General features: G+C 43.5%; 1 pseudogene; it reads right to left on the reverse strand.

Annotated features, from left to right (window-relative positions):
- Window positions 1–1,997: 1,997 nt before the first annotated feature.
- On the reverse strand, window positions 1,998–6,177 carry LOC115686710 (cysteine-rich receptor-like protein kinase 25; annotated as a pseudogene).
- Between the last annotated feature and the right edge of the window lie 14,287 nt (window positions 6,178–20,464).

The following is a 20,464-nucleotide window of genomic DNA, read 5'->3' on the forward strand; positions in this document are numbered from 1 at the left end:
ATCCACTCACCCATTGTTGACTCACTTGGACCAGACCATTTCTCTCTCTCGTGAGATTCATTCGGTCATTTCCCCAGAAAATCTTCTTCTTCTCTTCCGTTTCTGGTTCTGCAGTTCACGTTCTGCATTTTCTGGTACTGTTCACGCCGGAACAGTACCAGCCGGAGCTGCTGGCCACCTACCACCGCATGCCACAGTACCCTTGGACCTTCCTCTCACCTGTTCGGCCATCCACAGTCCCATTTCCAGCCCAAACAGAACAAAACCAGCAGCAAATCGCCTCCGCCGGTGTCGCCGCGGACCGCCGGCTTGCACCCGGAACGCCGCCGTCGATCCTTACCGCGCGTCGGTGATCGACCGCCCGTTCCCGTCGTCCCGAGTCGTTAATAGGCGAGTATAAACCCCTAAACCCTTAATTAGTTTAATTGTGCATTTTTAGGGGTTAATTAGGCCTAATTGAGGGTTAATTAGGTTTAATTGTGCGTGTGATGTTTTGTATGGGTCATTAGGATCTAATGAGATGTTTTAATGGTGGATTAAGGCCCAAAACAGCCCCTGTTCTGGTACTGTTCACTGAGTACCGAAATTGTGTATTTTTGTCTAAGTTTTGTACTAATTGAGTTCAATGGTTAATGACTTAGAATTGGACATTTTAGGGGCTAATTAAGCTTATTTGAAGCTTAAGTAAGTGTATTTGGTAGTTGGGTGATTAGGGTATGTGATTAGGCCTTAATGTGATTGTTTAAGTGTGAACTAGTGACTAAGGCTTAATCTGCCCTGGTACTGTTCATTAGTACCGAAATTGCACAAATTTGTCTAAGTGTGGCACTAATTGAGTTCAATGATTCAAGACTTGAAATTAGGCAATTCAAGTGTTATTTGGACTTAATTGAGGCCTAATTAAGTGTATTTGGTTGTTGGGTGATTGGAGTTTGAGATTAGAGCCTAATGAGGGTGTTTAATTGTGGTTTAGTGGACAAAATGTGTCCTCCCCTGGTACTGTTCATTGAGTACCGAATTTGTGCAATTTGTCCAAGTTGAGTACTTAGTTGAGTCATTGGTTGATGGCAAGGAATTAGGCATTTTTAGGGGTTATTTAGGACTTAGATAAATCCTATCTATTGACCCCGTACCAATGAGAATGAGGACTAAGTCTAATTTGCCAAGGCGGGCCTTAGGCGCATTACATTGAATTGTAATAAATGTGCGGAATCAATGTTGAATGGGTTGGGTGAGAACGGAAATAAATTGATTGTATTGAGGATGAGTTGAATGCGTCTAAATCGAGCATGAGTATGTTTGGTATATTAGTGTGGGAGATCGACCTTGAGTGCCTTGGCTTGTATTCATCTCTCGTGACATTGTGTGGCTGATTTTGTGGAGTGCGATTGGCCAATGATTGGTTTGAAATATGTGTTTGAATTGTGAATCGCACGTTGGGCCACACGGTATTAATTGGGCCAATTGAGCACGTGCTGTGATATTGAGTGATTGGATTTCATTGGCGCTCATGGTACATTGCATTGCATAACATGGACACGCATTGTGTATGCCAAGACTGTGGCATGTGGTGAAATTGTGCGAGAATGCGTGTCTGCCATGAGCATGTGATCACCTAAAATACCCTGAAGCGTTATACGCTGGGTTCAGATAATAATAAGTTGTGTGATCACCTAAGGACCTTCGGGTCGATACTATCCTCATGCACTTTGAAGCAGGACGATGCCCGGTACGTCCGGAAGGCGACCATCCTCATGCACTTTGAAGCAGGCTCTGGTTCGCAAGGAGACAGTGTTGCACCTCATGCACTTTGAAGCAGGCTAGAGACACTGGGCCAGATCGGTTGCTGCGCCTCATGCACTTTAAAGCAGGCTAGACGCACCGGGCCGTGAAAAATTGATGACTCGAGTCGTAATAATAATGAATTGGGCAAGTGTGCCAGCGTGGGCCAGTGGGCCAGAGAAATACGCATGACATGTCGACGACATTTGCATACATCAACATCCATAGACTGGCATACAAAGGTGTGAGAATCAGTGCATGAGCATGTAATTGACATACGGGTGATCATGCGTGCCACGTATGTGCCGTGATTATTATATGTTGATCTGTCTAACCTGCAGGGTCTGAGAATGGTTTGATTATTGTCGTGTTGTGATTATAAATATTTGTTTCCGGTCAGGAGATTGCATGCTAGCCTAGCCTAGGTTTAGGGGTTGAACTCGCTGAGATTCGTCTCACGGTTGTGTAAACCGAAACATTTTCAGACCCCCAACCGTAGGATGCCGAGGACACCACCACTTTTTGGGATGTTGCATTTCATCCGGCGGTCGTTGAGCGTGCACCCCTGTGGAGACGGAGCAGAACGGAGAAGTGGCTGTTTGGGTTATTCCCAGCTGTTGGTGTTTCCTTTTTGGTTGTCGTGAACACTGTAAAAAGAGTTTTAAAATAGTAATATAAGTATGTACATATTTTCTGCGTTGATCGTTGTTTATTGGATGGCTATCCTTGGCTCATATTGTAATTGTCTGGGTTTGTTTATTTTATACTTCCGCTTGTGCTTGATCTCTGTATGGGCGTGGGTCGGCGACGCTTCCTGGGACGTCGCAATTTATCGACCGAAGGTGGGATGCTCACGCTTCGTGGGGGTACGGGGCGTGACAACTAATGAGCTCAAGAAGTAGGACACCAAAACTATAGACATCGGACTTCACAGAGAACTGCCCATGCACTCCATACTCGGGTGCCATGTAACCACTGTAAATGTAATACATCAGAAATATATGTATATACAAGCATAAAAAGTAGATAACAAAGCATAACAATTCTTACAAAGTCCCCACAATTTTATTGGTGTTTGCCTGACTTTGATCGACTCCGAAAATCCTTGCCATGGCAAAATCTGCAATCTTTGGGTTCATTTCACTGTCCAACAAGATATTGCTCGCTTTTAAATCGCGATGAATGATACTAAGTTGAGATTCCCCATGTAAATAGAGTATTCATCGAGCAATTCCATATACTATTTTGTAACGTCTCGACCAATCCAATTGCCGACTCTTTTCAGGGTCTGCATGTATGCACAATTTAGATGCGGGTATCTTCACTTAATACATCCTCTTGAATAGATTTTATGCAAACCAACATTCTACATAATTATGGGGCTAATCACATACTCCCTCAACAGGGAAAGCAACAGCTTTGGAATATATTGAAACACAATGTACCAAATAAAATGTAGTCGAGACTTTTGTTCAGCACAAACTCAAAGACAAGCAGTTTTTCTTCACCCTCCAAGCAGAATCCGAGCAGCCGTACAAGGTTTTGATGTTGAAGCTTCACCACCAGTATGACTTCGTTCTTAAATTTTTCAGCACCCTGTCCCAAGCCTTGAGATAGTCTCTTCACGGCTATTTGTAGTCCATTAGGAAGCCTACCCTGGAAGGTCAGCATTTTGATGTCTAATACACATGAATAGCTCTTGATGACAACTTTTCAAGATTACCAAATAAAAGATCTTCAAATCTTTTCACACTAAAGATCTTTCAAGTATATTTAAGCCATTCCCAATCTAGTTTCTGACTAACCATACCTGGAAAACTTCACCGAATCCGCCCTCGCCCAACTTGTTTTGATGAGAGAAATTGTCTGTGGCGGCTTGTATGGTGGCTAAATCATACTGCAAGGACTCGGCGTTTGTAATGTCACTTAGGCCTACACGGCGAAACAACATGAGATGGTCCTTTCACCAAAAGCGTACAACAGTACACCCTGCATATACGGTTTCATCATCCTAGCCAAGTATATTGCACAGGTACATATTTCATACCGCTTTGACATCCTTGGACGACTTCGTACGTCTTGGTCTCTTTCTTCCGCTTGATAAAACAAGCAAGGAAGAGAAGCACCACGCCTACGCCAACAGGAACGGCAATGGCGACGATTATCACCATAGTTTTATTGTTTTTTCCTACATATGTGCAACCATATGTCAATAGCATCAGTATGTGTTTGTGACTGTATGAGATTAGAATCTAGAATTGCTACCATTAGCCAAGAGACAAACAAAATGAGAACGCTTATAGAGTAAATGTCCAAAAAAAATTAAGCTGTAATCCATAACTGTCCATCTCTCAAAATTCCATTCTTTTCTTTATTCCCATGTGGGGATTATCACTAATTCAATCCTAAATATATTGTGCAGATGTCAAATTATTCATAAACTTTTCAATTTTGACAATGTAGTCTCAAACCTTTTTCACAAAATTCTAATATAGTTTTTCCAACCAATTACCGTCGGAAATCACTGATATGGCGGTTCACGTAATACATCGTTTTAGAGCACAGTTGTCCAAGTTAGCATGCCATGTGGGATGCCCAACGAGGACTGGTCGTCATGTTAACAATTGGCCAGAAGGATTACATTGGCAAAATTGGAATATCTAGATCTCAATTGGCATCCATTTAATAAGTTTGGTACTAATTCGGTAATCATCCCTCCCATGCGAGTGCATCAATTGTTTGTAGGGGATCAACCATTAATTGATTAAAAGCGACATTTAACCAATTGTTATGTAAAGTCTAACATGAGTGGATGTGGAACCCATTTTTTTTTTTAGGATAGAACCCACCATGTTCAACCGGTATGAGATTGAGATATATAATTTCCCGTGATCGACCTAGGAAATATTTCTCACCTAAATTGCACCACATCTTGACTTTATGGAACGAAAGATATGGATGAAGTATTAGTTTGTCTAACTTTGAGCACTTACTAATAATATCTTTACCACAACCACTCAATAGCTTCTTTAACAAATATTTACAACAAAAACACCTAACTCATCACTCAAAGTGAAGAAAAGGACCGGACCCCACTAAGACCAGAAAATGTGCGAGCCACAAAATTTACAATAGATAAATAAGTTAAAAGTGGAATTTATTCCGAAAGGAAAAATGAATATAAGTAAAATTCAGAAAAAATTCAGAAAACAGAGAAACCAATATTAGAAATTTACATCACCAATCAAATTAAGAGGACAGCGAAGGAGAATGAGACTCAGAAAAGCCCCTAGAATAAATCCCAAAACTTGATTTATCACAGATATGTATGAACCGTTGACAGAACTTCAAGTTTTATTTTTGTTAAAAAAAGTCGAATCTGAGAATTTAAACTATTAAGTAGAATAACTAGTTTACCAAAAAATTAAATAGATCACATACTTCTTGTATAGGAGGAAGACAAATAATAAAATCAAACACTTTACCAAAAAAAAAATAATAATAAAATCAAACACTTACCTTTACGTCTGGTCACGGGAACCGGAGGAGGCAGAAGCTGGGACGGTGGAGGCGCCGGGGCCACCACGGCCGAGGCATTATAAAACGGGTACAGCTCGAACCTGACGCCGCAGTTCATAGTGAACCTCCTCCCACCTTCGTTCTCCTGTGGGAGGCCTGAGATCAGCGTCCGAAGGCACGAGTTGCAGTCCAATGCCGTCAAGCCCGGCGTGCACTGCGTAAGGGTGTACAGTGTCTGCAAGCTTGTGAAATTCACCTCCTTAACCGCGAATTTCTTCCCCGACCCACTGTTGGAAGCCCTTGTGGCGATGTCATCCATGGTCTGTCCCAGGACTTGCGAGAACTGGGTCAGATCGGTGATGTTCGTAGTGTTGGCCATCGTGCGAGTAGGCACCTGTTCCATGGTTGAGAAGAAGGACCTGTTGGCGTAGCTCAACATGCACTTATCGTACCAAATCACAGAGGCTCCCTGGTTCTGGCATTTTCGGAGGATTTCCTGTTTTCCAGTGGCCACGCAGTTGCTGCACGTGGAGGTGCTGACGTCGCCACGGTAGAGAAATAGCCCATAGGCCCAGTCGGGAGGGTTCTGGCCAGCGGTGGCGTTGGCAAAGCCGTTGGTGCTGTTGGTGGCGGCGGGGGAGAGGGAAGAGAGGAGGGCGTTGAGGTTGGACTTGTTAAGATATGAAATCTTTTTAATATCTTTTTGAATTTCAAATTCGCTTATCAATTATAGATGAGTTGGCATTCCTTGATTTTTGCAACTATAGATGAGTTGGCATTCCTTGATTTTTGCTCTACTAAAGATTGTACTTTTTCTTCTCTTTATAAACGTGTACAATATGTAAATGTATAGAAATGAAAATCATTCTTAAACATTGAGCCTTTATATGGTATCAGAGCATTCTGCTCCTAAGAGCCTTTTTGATCCGGCCATTTTGCATTTTTTTTCGGCAACCTTCTGCATCCTCTAGCCATGGAAGTCACCTCAGAATCAGCTCACACTACCTCAAATTCTGGTTCCAATTCCATTGGGACAGCCGCACTTAAAGGTCTGATTTCAATCTCGGCGGCCGTCCAATTGCCATTCAAGCTCTCCACTGCCAATTATCCCTGTTGGCACGCTCAATTTCAAGCGTTGCTCATTGGTTATGATTTAATGGGATTCATTGACGGGACTTCCGTCTGTCCACCTCTCACCGTTTCAGCTGAAAATCAAACGGTGTCAAATCCAGCTGCAACAACCTGGATTCGCCAGGATCAGCTCTTGCTTCATGCAATTTTTGCTTCCGTATCAGAAGCTGTGATTCCTCTCATTGCCTCTTGCAATTCGTCACACACTGCTTGGACAAAACTCATGAATTTATATGCAAATAAATCATGCTCAAGAGTTATGCATCTCAAGGATCAGCTCTCTACCGCTCACCGAAACTCACGTTCTATTTCAGATTTTTTACAGGAACTTAAAGCCCTTGCGGATGAATTAGCAATCATTGACACTCCTCTCTCCGATGATGATTTAGTCATTCATGCACTTCGAGGACTTGGAACCGAATACAAAGAAATGGCAGCAGTGATTAGGGCTCGCGAAAACACAATCAGCTTTGAGGAAATGCATGACAAGTTAGTGGCCTATGAAACCCAACTGAAGTTAGAAGAAATCAGACTTGAAGCAGCACCAGTCACGGCCCACTACAGCAACAAAACCCGTGGTACAGGAAGCAACTCCCGCTGGCCCAACAATCGCAGCAACCGTCATCAAAATTATTCTCGATCTAACCAGCATCGTGGATCCTCACACAGAAGGTATTCTGATCGGGCAGCAGAGAGCCTCGTCCGACATGTCAGTTCTGCGAACAATATGGACACTCAGCCAAATCTTGTTTTCGAATCCGAAACAGTCTCCGCGAGCCTACTGCTTGATGTTGCAACAGCTCCACGTCAAGAAAACGGCTAGTTACTAGACTCGGGAGCATCACACCATGTCACAAGCAACCTCAACAATCTCACCACTCACTCAGAGTAGGAAGGCCCCGACGAGATCGTCATTGGTGATGGCACAGGTTTGCGTATTAGTCACGTTGGTTCTACTCGTTTATCCTACCCGAACCAAACTTTTAAATTGTCCAATGTTTTATGTGCACCTCATAGTGCAAAAAATCTAATTTCCATCTCACAATTTTGCCGCAATAACCACTCATCTATCGAATTTTTTGCCAATTATTTTTTGGTGAAGGACCTTCGCATGGGGGCGACGCTGCTTCGAAGAGGGCTTAGCAATGGTGTGTATCGGATGCCTCTCACAAACACACATCCAAAATTCACAGCTTTTGTTAGTGAGTGGACAAAACCAATGGTTTGGCACAATAGACTAGGTCACCCTTCATTTCATATTCTAAGTCATGTTCTTCATAATTTTCCAACTCATTCGTCTTCTGAGTCAATCGTAGGTTCTAAGTTATCATGTGATGCTTGTCAGTGCAATAAAAGTCACAAACTTCCGTTTGGAGTATCAACTCTTGTGAGTCATTTTCCGCTTGATATTATTTTTTCCGATGTTTGGGGTCCCGTGTCAAGTGCTTCAATTGATGGTTTCCGTTATTATCTTATATTTGTTTATCACTATACGAAATACACTTGGCTTTATCCTATAAGAAAAAAATCGGATGTTACCCAAATTTTTTTACAGTTCAAAAGCTTGGTCGAAAAAGAATTTTCTGTCTCTATTCGAAACTTATACTCGGATGTGGCGGAGAATTTCAAAACCTAAAACCTTTTCTTGCAAAATACGGAATTTCCCATCTAACCACACCGCCACACACACTGGAACACAATGGAACCGCAGAAAGAAAACGCTGACACATAGTTGAAACCGGACTCGCCCTATTACACAAAGCAAACCTACCACCCTCTTTTTGGTCATATGCGTTTCAAACTGCTACATACCTAATTAATCATTTGCCAACACCCGTTCTAGACATGCACTCACCATTTCAAACACTATTCCAAATGGCTCCCAATTATAAAAAACTTCGCACATTTGGTTGTTTATGCTATCCGTGGTTACATCCATACAATACAAATAAACTTATGCCCCCATTCTCGACAATGTATATTCTTAGGGTATTCGTTGTCACAAAGTGCGAACAAATGTTTTGATCCACAAAATAATCGTCTCTATATCTCGCGTCATGTTATGTTCGAAGAAAACACATTCCCGTACCAAACACTTCTCAATTCTAAGAGTGTCTTGTCATCCTCTCAAAGTTCACCTCTTCAACCTACTGTTTCTCTCCCGGTCTTATTGCCAAACACCGAACCACCTACACAAGCGCCCCCTTATAGCAGCATTCTAGCCCGTGCTGTATCCCCGTTGGCTTCCCAAACTTCAGATCAATCTCAACAAATGCCACCTCTTGGAAACCTACCCCATGCATCCACATCTATTGCCCCAAATCAACATGCAACAAACACCCAAAATTTTACTCTTTCCAACTCACCCGAAACCCAACTTGCCACTATCAACAATGACCAAACATCAGAACCCATAAATCCACCTACACGAACTCACAAATTGACCACTAGATCCCAAAATAATATTTTCAAGCCCAAACAAATCAACCATATTTCCACCAAACATCCACTTCCACCGACTATAGAACCAACGGGAATTACACAAGCTATGTGCGATCCTCAATGGCGTGAAGCAATGTCGGCTGAGATCAATGCCCTTATTCGTAACAGGACTTGGGAACTAATACCTTTTGATCCATCTTTGAATGTTGTAGGTTGCAAATGGGTTTATCGGATAAAAAAACGTGCGGACGGCAATATTGAGAGGTACAAGGCACGTCTTGTGGCCAAAGGTTTTCACCAATGACCGGGCCTTGATTACACCGATACATCTAGCCCGTTCATCAAACCAAATACCATTCGGGTGGTCTTATCATTGGCTCTAATGCGTGGATGGACATTGAGACAAATGGATGTTAACAATGCCTTCCTCCAAGGAACTCTCCAGGATGAGGTCTACATGTCGCAACTGCCTGGTTTTAAAGACCCAGAAAAACCAATACACATTTGCAAACTTCGGAAAGCCATATACGGGTTAAAGCAGGCTCCGCGGGCTTGGTACAATAAGCTAAGCTCATTCCTTCTCGCAAATTCATTTGTAAATTCAAAGAATGACAGTTCACTGTTCATTTACTCTCATGGTGGCATTCAAGCTTATTTTCTAGTGTACGTAGATGAACTCATTACCACAGGAAGTGACCAGAATTTTGTTTCGGACTTCATCACTGCTCTCTCTAATCGGTTCTCAATTAAAGAATTGGGGCCACTGAATTTCTTTTTGGGAATTGAAGTCATTCCTACAAAGACCGGCTTACTTCTTTCTCAACATAAATATATCAGAGAGCTACTTGAACGCTTCAAAATGGGAGACGCAAAAGATGTCGGGACACCATTAGCCACGGGTCAGTCTCTTTCAGTCCATGACAAAGAACCACCAGCTGATGCTACAGAATTTCGAAGCCTCATTGGCGCACTTCAATACCTCAACATTACTCGCCCGGACATTGGTTTTGCGGTAAACAAGCTATCTCAATTCATGCATAAGCCAACCACAACCCACTGGGTAGCCGCTTAAACGGCTCTTATGCTATCTTAAGGGAACATTATTCCATGGGTTGCACTTGAGACACAAAACAAAACCTGTGCTTCATGCCTACACTGACGCAGATTGGGCAGGAAACATTGATGATCGCACATCTACTTCGGGTTTTGTCATTTATATTGGGGCCAATCCTATCTCCTGGAGTTCTCGGAAGCAACGATCGGTTGCACGGTCACCTACTGAAGCAGAATACCGAGCCATTGCCACGGCCTCGGCAGAACTCGTTTGGGTAAAATCTTTGTTTCATGAACTTGGCATTCACATGGACACGGCACCAAGCTTGTATTGCGACAATATAGGCACTACTTATGTTTGTGCAAATCCCGTCTTCCATTCCCAAATGAAACACATTGAGATAGATTACCATTTCGTTCAGGAACTTGTTAAAGCCGGCAAGATGCGAGTCTCCTATATTTCCACCCATGATCAACTTGCCGACATTCTCACAAAACCGTTATCAAGGCCGCGGACAATAAAATTACGAGACAAGATGGGCGTTTCTGATGGAACGTCCATCTTGCGGGGGCGTGTTAAGATATGAAATCTTTTTGATATTTTTTTGAATTTCAAATTAGCTTACCAACTATAGATGAGTTGGCATTCCTTGATTTTTGCTCTGCCAAAGATTGTATTTTTTCTTCTCTTTATAAACGTGTACAATCTGTAAATGTATATAAATGAAAATCATTCTCAAACATTGAGCCTTTATAGGACTCATAGGTGGAGTTGGGAGTGAAGAGAAAGACGTTTGGGCAAAAATGATATAGGTAAGTGGGGGCAGCTTGAGTACTGAAATTCTAGACGAAGACGAAGAAGAAGGAGGAGGAGAAGGAGAGGGAGAGGGAGATGGTGAAGCAAGAATTCATTATTTGCTAGGTTGATGAATTGATTGGGCTTGCGCCACTAGAACGGGCAGAAGATTGTAGGAAGAAGAAGAGCATGCGGAGAATCAATTTTGATGAACATCAATTCTTAGGGTACGTGATTGCAGCATGAACAGTACCAGAGAAAAATCAATACACGAGATTTATCCTAGTTCAGCACTTAAATTAGAGCTACATCCAGCAAAGAATTCCACTATAATTAACACATTTTACCTCTTTATTACAACTCTCAATTACAAGAGAAAGAAATTATATATACTCAGTAGTTATTCATGGGTCAAAGCGCAAACTACCAATAAAATACAGGCCCAAACTATAAATTCATTCTGGCGTCATGGAAGCGTTGCCCCCTACTACCCCTTCCGAGGTGGCGCCCCGAATCCCTACCCGCTCACCATGGAGCGAAACTCTCATATCTTCCTATCGATGAGAAGTATGAACCACACCCAACATCGTTCTCTTAAATTAATAAAGGGGCACAATTGCAAATCAAAATTTGAGGATATGAGTTTTGAAAATTATAAATTTGAAATATTATTCCTCATGACATATTTAGGAGTTCTGGAACATTTAAATTGATATCTAAAATCATGAAAGGCTGTTATATTATATAGTTTTTTGCTAGGTAAAGCGGGGTTTTTGATGAGTCAAGACAAACTGGTGTGAGATTTTCCTTAAAGTAAAAGAACATTGAAGTATGATCCCCACCCCCCCACCCCCCCCAAAAAAAAACATTAAAGTCCATTCAGTGATGTTAGTTAGGTGGGCAGGGGAACGAATGGACGGTGAGGATGGAAGACAGCATTTGCCGTCGTACGAGGCCGTTGACCTAAGTCAATTCCGTGACTTGCGTTGTAATTTGAAAATTGATTCGCATAATTTGATGCGACCCCGAAAGGAAGAATCCAACCCCTCCAAAACGTTCCGTTTGAGTTACGCCTCTTTATTTGGGAGAGAAAATGCAATTGACTGTGTAACACTCTATCCCAATTGACTTGAGATGTTGCCCTAATTAATCTATCGTATACTAACTCTTTCTATAAGGCTACTAGACTTAATTGCGCTTTCAATTAGTCACATTTAATATTGTAGTTTCCTTCTAACCAAAGAAAAAATATTGTAGTTTCCAATGCTAAATTGTATCATTTCTTCAAAAGGTACATCTTACAGATTAGATTTGAATTCATATACATTGTCCGGAGACACTATCACCTCCTCCGTGGGCGAGTTCATTTATTCTTACCTCCATTGCCATTCTAGAAGTCTAGCGAAGAAATTATTATACATACAATTCAATTCGCAAGGGGTGAGCTCACAAGAGAGCTATCGGATCTAACAGTCCATATATATATACGCACACTAAGTTTTATGAATGATTTTGTTCACATGAGCGTTGACATCGATGCTCACTTGACTCGTGTCATGGATTGAATTGGACGCAATTCTAGCAACGTTGCCGTGGGTTTGCGAAAGCTGAATGATGTTGAGTGAGTTTGGACTGTTTCGTCCTCAACTCAAGCGGAGACTTGGAAAAAAAAGTCGAGGAGGATGTGGACGTAACTGAAGGTTAGAGAGAGAGAGAGAGATGGAAGACATTCATGCTACTTTCAAACATAATAGTCAATTTACATAAGTTTTCATCAACGTAAATAAGGATGCTCAAAGAAAATGAATTCTCTACGTTGAGTTCCATGTCATTAGAAATTACTACATTGAATTATGGGATAAGTGTACTGAAAATTCTAAAATTTATCACGAAAGTATAACTGAATCCTAAAACTTATCTCGAAAGTGCAATTAAGAAAGTGCAATCGGGTCCTAAAACTTTCAAAAGGTGCATTCAAGTTCTAAAACTTGTCACAAAAGTGCAATTAAGTTAAAACTTTCAAAAAGTACAATCAACGGAAGGACTTGATGACGTAGGCTAGCGATATCACCTAAAGGGGGTGAATACGTAATTTAACAATTCTTGACAAATTTAAAGTGGAAGTAAAGAGGTCAAGATAAGTGTTGCCAAATTTGAGTGAAATAAGAATATGAACAAATAAGAATATGAACAATAATAGTGGTTTGATGAAATTCATTATAGCTCAAAAGTCAAAGTCTGAATGGAGATCAGATACAATATATCAATGTGCAAAGTAATCAATAAGAGTTAGGGGATAAAAGAATTTGCACATAAAATTTATAGTAGTTTGGCTTAGAGCAAGCCTACGTTCACTCTCTCACGCTGATTGTGACATTCCGAAATTTCGCTCATTTGGGATTTATGAAATGAATTATTTTATTAATGTACTTGTAACTAGTTCTCACCCGGAACTGATCATTCCTGCGATACTAACCAGTAGGGAAAGGCTAATTAGGGATTTAAAATTCGTACGACTAAAGATAATTCAATCGTGAATGGAATTTCGACCATAAAATCGTCGAGGTGATATTTTGAGCAACTGTTGGCCGATCCAAGGATAGTTAGGGGTCAGCTCGCCACTGTCATAGTAGTGGATCGCGGGTGATTCCGCTGGACGGCGAAATGACTTGACGAATGATCCTGAACCTATACCAAACGATCATGCCCCTCGGATTTAGCAATTGATCCTCGCGATTTTAATGACAACCGAAGTCATTACGATCTGAATAAATTGTACGTGACTCGATTTAGTATCAGTCACGGGTTGTATAGACGAATTTCCCAAAAGCCACCCGTTAGTCTGAGAAACGCTCGAGTTACGTTATGAATATATAATTGGAATATTGAGTAGAGACCAAACCGAGCGTTAGAAAATTCGGAAAATCACGGCAGGGCCTTTGGACGACGTTGTAATTGGAACGTGCAACTCTGGATTTCTTCGGATTTTTCAGAAAAGTTCGATTTCGGCGAGAAACGGAGAAAGTGACCATTTTACCGTTGGGATTTATTAAAGGGTTAGTTATAAAGGGCAAGGGCATTTTGGTAATTTTGCCCTAAAAGTTGGAAAAGACAATTTTGCCCTTAGACTTTTTGAGAAATTACAAGATTGCCCTTGGATATTTTTGATAAGATTCGATCTGGGCCGTCGGTTTCAAGATAAGATCGAATCTGGACCGTCGGATGAAAAAATTAGAGAGGGGCATTTTGGTAATTAGCCAAAATTGGGTCAATTTCACTATTTATGTCTAGAAGACCCTCTCTCTCTCTCTCTCTCTCTCTTCTCTCTCTCCCTCACGGCAATTTCCCCCCCCCCCCCCCACCGTGAGCATCCCTTCGACCGCCTCCCCCTCCCGCCGTCGCCTCCGCACGATCGCCGCCGTCCGTACGCCCGCCGGCCCGCCGCCGTGCTGCGCCGTCCTCGCCGCCGTGCCACCGCTAGCCCCACGCCGTCCGTCTCTCTCTCTCCTCTCCTCCCCGTGTGGCCGTGGGTCTCGGCCAAGGGAACCGCGCCGCCGCACGCCGCCGATCATCGCGAGCCGTGTCGCCGTTCGCCGCCGTTCCCGATTAAGTGCCGCCGCTTTCTGTTCTAGCTGCGTGAGTCTAAAACCCGGTAAGTCGCGCCCTAAACCCGACTTAGGATATTGGGTATCGACGGGTAATTTGGTTGGAATCGGGTTTAGTTGGGGTGCGGATTCGTATGGATTATGAGTAAAATAGATTGGCGGGCCTAGGATTGAATTCGGGAAATTTTTAATGGAGAATTCGAGAACAACAGTGGGCTGTGAGTGGCTGAACAGTGGGCTGTGATGGGCCGATCGGGACGCAAATTGGATTTTTAGAACCGGCAATTAATTGTGAGAAAGTGTCGTGAAGGGCCGGAATTGATTTGACGCCATTTGGTTGGAGAAAAATGGCAAATTGTGCGTTTATGTGTGTTGAACTGTGATTTCATTGTGGTGATGAATTTGAGTACATGGTTGTGTAATTGAATGGTTGACATATGCCTGTCAGGTGCACGCTTGGGCCAGATTAATTTAATTGTAAAAATTGGCCATGTCAAATGCTCAGTGAGCATGTATTATGTGTGAATTGATGCGTGCACGGGCCACGTGTGATTGGCCAGTTGAGTGTGGTAAATGCTTGTTGAGCATGTGCATAAATGAAAAGTAGATGTGATATGACACGAGTTCGTGGAAATTGTGCCGTCCTGAGGCGTGTACGTTTACGCGGGACGATGCCCGGTATTACCGGAAGACTGCCAGCCTGAGGCGTGTACTTCAACGCGGGTTGTGCTATAGGTGGTAGGTGTTGAGCCTGAGGCGTGTACGTTTACGCGGGCAAGAAACATGGCCTGAGGCGTGTACGTTTACGCGGGCCCGGAAGTGTTGTGAAAAGTTAGTCGCAATGTACCTGAGGCGTGTACTTCAACGCGGGTCACTGGCGAGGTATGTGGAAAGGATATGATATGAACAGAATGAGTGCACGATATGAGATTGGTACATGCATGTGATCGTATATAATGTGACTGCTGTGTGATGAATTAGTGCGTGTGATTGTGTTTGTGAAATTGTCTGGAGGTACGTGGTAGCCTAGGTGGGGTTTAGAGGTGAACTTGCTGAGATATGATCTCATGGTTGTCTCAACCAATATTTTCAGAACCCCGACCTGAGCCATGAACCCACCGCCACCGCCACCAGAACGTTTTGGGGTACCAGTGCACACCGAAAATGAAGTTACAGAGTTTCCGATGGGTGATGGAATGACCTGGATTAAGCATACCACGACCGTTTTCGTAGAAGTAGGATTACCTCTTTGGGAGACCCACGTTTATACTGCATGGTTCTTCCGGGATGCGGACGGGGCTGAGTTCGGGCCCGTTAGAGGTTTTGATGTTCCGTTTGATCTAGTTGGGGATTGGGACCCGACTGCCATACCTCCGATTGATAGAGAGTTGACCAGTACGGAGGTTAGCGTAGCGCAATCTGGGATGCATCCAGCACCCGCCGCTCAGGGATCTTCGGAGGCTGAGCATGAACCTGAGCCTGAAGCATCGCAAGCTGAGGATGACCCGATGGACATAGACTTAGAACCAATCCTCGAAGAGGAACCAGAGAAAGAGGAACCAGAGGAGGAGGAACTAGAAGAGGTGGAGCCCGAGGTAGAGCCAAATGACTAGTCTGAGGAGTCGGAAGAGCCTGTAGGAGACCCGGAGTATATACTCCCGTTTGAGGAATACATAGATCTCAATTACGTGTCTGAGATTAATTTCTTTGATTTTCTAGCTGAGGAGTACCAGAACGCTATTCCAGCTGAGTCAGGTGACATTGATCATCTGATTGAGATCGAGGCGGAGCCGAAGTCTTCGGAGGAGCAAACGGATCGAGGGAGTTCAGACTCCGGTGATGATGAGTCAGATTCTGAATGGACGCCGAGTAAGGGGCGTAGAGACTAGTGTTGGGGGTTCAGAATCGTAGATTTTAGGAAAGTACCATTTTTGAGGTCTGGATGCCAGGTTATCGATCTTTTTGTATATCAGTAGTTTGTAATACGGTGTGCAAGGATTTATGGTGGCTGTAAATTACGGTGGTTGTAAGTGCTGTGAATGTTGTATAAGATTGTTAATGAAAATGTCAATGTATATTCTCCCTGACGTTTCCCCAGTTTATATTGTCCGGGTTAATTGTGGTTTCCGTCGTGCGTTATATCCCTGACGATTGTATTTGTGGTCGGCGATAATTCCTGGGGTGTCGCATAAATCGACCAGTGGCGGATGTCGCGAGCTCGATAAGGTTCGGGGCGTGACATCCCCGTTTGAATTTGTATCAGAGCAAGGTCAGCTCGATCTAGACTGGTCAAAGTTTGGAGTGATAAGGAGCAGAAACCCTGGGGTAGTATTTAGGGAGACTTTAGTGAGTTGTAAGGCGGAATAAGCTACACGTGCCTCCGGATTGTTTGTTATGATTGATTGGGTGAATTGTATGTTGTGATGATGGAAATGCAGGTGCGTCTGGACCTGAGGTAAGTGTTCGGACCTTTGTGATTGTGATCTCGTGATTGGTAGTGAGGGGTTGCCTGTTGAGTGAATTGTTGTGCTAATTCACTGTTTAGAATCAGATTAATCTAGTAGGCCTAGAGTGCTAATTCCTAAATGGAATTGTAGCAGGTAGGAGAGTGGTAGAATTGCGATAATGAGCAGTGAAGGAAGAGGCGTAGGAAGAGTCCCACGTAGGGGCGCAGGTAGAGGAACAAGGGGTAGAGGTCGTGCTCGAGCCAGAGCCATAGAGGACCTGGGTATGGGTGCAGGAGCGATAGAAAATCTTGGGGTCGATGCTGGAGCTGTAGCGGAACCCAGAGTGGAACCTAGACCTGATGAAGATCCTAGAATGGAAGCCGTTATGAGGACCTTAGAACAGATCGGAAATCTGTTAGGACAGCAGACTCAGGAAAGAGCTGCTGCGGATGCCCAAGCTGCCGAGGTCGTTGTGGCCGCTGTTGCTGTTGATGATAATGAGAACCAAGGGCAGGGGCATGTGATTGTAAATAGACCGATGCATCAACTGGTAGAGCAGTTTATAAAGTTAAAACCGCCTAAGTTCTCTGGGAAAGGTGACCCTGAGGCTGCACCTCAGTGGGTAGAGGAACTCGAGAAGGCTTTTGAGGTGTTAGAGTGCAATGATCATGAGAAGGTAACTCTGGCGGTATATCAATTGCAGGATAATGCGAACGATTGGTGGAAGGCCACCAGAGATAGGGTTTTTCCGGAAGGTACAGCCCGGACTTGGGCTGCTTTTACTGAGAGCTTTTATGAGAAGTATTTTTCGGCTAGTGCCAGGGAAAGAAAGTTAGCCGAATTTTTGAGACTCTGCCAGGGCCAGATGACAGTAGATCAGTATGAGGCGGAATTTGCGAGGTTATCTAAGTTTGCGCCAAGAATGGTGGAACATCCTGATGACAAGGCGCGAAGATTTCGGGACGGATTGAAGGCTGATATTCGCAGCCAGTTGTTATTGGTAAATCTGAGGACGTACGAGGAAATATTCGATAGGGCCCTGATTCTCGAGCGAGATCAAGTGGATAGGGCCGCCGCTTCTGGATCGAGATTCGTCCAGGGAAGGGATAATCGTAATCTGGGAAAAAGGCCGATGATGGATAATAGGCGCTTTACCCCTTCTGTTAAAAGGAATATTGGGAAACCAGTCAGGAATTTTAATGGTCCGTGTAGAATTTGTGGAGGTAGACACGGAAGTGGACCTTGTCCAACCAGGGGTGAAGCATGTTTTGGATGTGGGGGTTCGGTCATCACATAAGGAATTGCCCCAATCCTAGACAGAATAGGCCGCCTGCATTGCCGCCACCTCAGAATGGGAATCAGGCTGGAGCGGCCCAGACAGCAAACCAGAATAGGCCTCAAGCGCAAGGACGAGTGTATGCTATGGCCAGACGAGAGGCTGAGAACGCACCAGGGGTTGTCACAGGTACGATTTCTCTGTGCAACCATGCTGCGTATGCTTTGTTTGACCCTGGGGCGTCACATTCTTTCGTATCAAAACAGTTTGTTGATTTAATTGGTTTGGAACCGCAATTGCTTGACGTGGTATTATGTGTGACAACTCCCTTGAATGATAAACTGCTGGTTTCGTTGGGTTGTCCAAACTGTAAGATTGTGATTGGGGATAGGGAGGAAATGATTGATTTAGCGGTTCTAGATATGTACAACTTCAATGTGATAGTGGGCATGGATTGGCTGTCTAAGCAGAGGGCCGTAATGGATTGTGGTAGTAGGGTGATCCAATTTAATCCCGTTGGACATCCGGAATTTAAATTTGTGGGAAGTCGAGGAGGACCCTCGATTCCATGGATTTCGTCGCTTGAAATGACGAAGTTGCCGAGTGAAGGTTGTCAAGGGTTCCTAGCGGCAGTAGTTGATTCAACGGCTGAAGAGCCGAGGCTTGAGGATATAGCTGTGGTGTGCGAGTATCCCGATGTGTTCCCTCAGGAATTGTCGGGACTGCCACCAGCGAGGGAGGTAGAATTTGTAATCGAATTGGCACCTGGAACCGAGCCAATTTCGAAAGCACCTTATAGAATGTCATTGTCGAAGTTAAAAGAGCTAAAGGTGCAGATGCAGGAATTGTTGGATAATGGATTTATTCGTCCGAGTGCGTCTTCGTGGGGAGCGCCGATATTATTCGTGAGAAAGAAAGATGGATCATTGAGGTTATGCATCGATTATAGGCAGCTAAATCAGGTAACGATTAAAAATAAATATTCCTTACCGAGGATTGATGATTGGTTTGATCACTTGCAAGGGGCTTCGGTGTTCTCTAAAATCGACTTGAGAACGGGATATCATCAGTTGAGGATTAGGACGGAGGATATCCCGAAGACGGCATTCAGAACGAGGTATGGACATTATGAGTTTACTGTAATGCCGTTTGGATTGACAAACGCCCCCGCTGCCTTTATGGATCTGATGAATCGGGTGTTTAAGGAATTTTTAGATCAATTTGTGATTGTGTTCATAGACGATATATTGGTTTACTCGAAGAGCCTAGAGGAAAATGAATTTCACTTGAATCGAGTGTTGCAGACTTTAAGGGAGAATGCGCTATATGCTAAGTTTAGCAAATGCGAATTCTGGCTCAGTCGAGTAGCTTTTCTCGATCATGTAATCTTTGGGGAAGGAATCTCAGTTGACCCAATGAAGATCGAAGCTGTGATGAAGTGGCCTAGACCAACGACGGTAACCGAGGTTCGGAGTTTTCTGGGTTTGGCTGGATACTATCGTCGTTTTGTGGAAGGATTTTCGGCAATAGCAACGCCGTTGACCCATTTGCTGAAAAAGGAAACGAGATTTGAATGGACAGATAAATGTGAGCGGAGTTTTCAGGAATTGAAGTGTAGATTGACAACGGCACCGGTGTTGACTATTCCATCAGGACCCGAAGGATATGAGATATATAGTGACGCGTCGTTGAAAGGATTGGGATGTGTACTCATGCAAAATGGGCGAGTAGTAGCTTATGCGTCAAGGCAGTTAAGACCGCATGAGTTAAACTATCCGACGCATGACTTGGAATTGGCCGCAATTGTATTCGCCCTGAAGATTTGGCGACATTATTTATGCGGAGAGAAATTTCAGATTTATACAGACCATCAGAGCCTTAAGTATTTGTTTTCCCAAAAGGAGTTAAACATGAGGCAGCGTCGGTGGATGGAGTTGTTGAAGGATTTCGACTGCGAAATTTTATATCATCCCGGGAAGGCTAATCGGGTAGCTACTGCTTTGAGTCGTAAGTCGAGTATAACACATTTGATGGTCAAGGAGTGGACACCGTTGGAAAAAGTACGAGACTCGGAGTTCAGATTTGAAGTGAGTCAAGTCTCGAGCTTGCTGGCTACGTTTAGGATTGAACCGGAAATTCAGGCTAAGATCAAGATGTTGTAATCTTCGGATCAGGAAATTCAAAAGATTGTAGAAATGGAAGATGCCAAGAGAAAGCCAGATTTTCAAGTGTCTGAAGACGGGATATTAAAGTTTCGTGGACGGTTATGTGTGCCGGACGATGCAGGACTTTAGGAAGAGATTTTGTCTGAAGCGCATCGTAGCAGTTACAGTATTCATCCGGGTGGTACTAAAATGTATCGAAATTTAAGGCAATACTACTGGTGGAACGGTATGAAGGGAGATATAGCCAG

The sequence above is a fragment of the Syzygium oleosum genome, unplaced genomic scaffold (assembly GCF_021117445.2).
Source record: "Syzygium oleosum isolate NSW1041296 unplaced genomic scaffold, Sole_v2.1 Sole_v2.11, whole genome shotgun sequence".
Classification (NCBI taxonomy): domain Eukaryota; kingdom Viridiplantae; phylum Streptophyta; class Magnoliopsida; order Myrtales; family Myrtaceae; genus Syzygium; species Syzygium oleosum.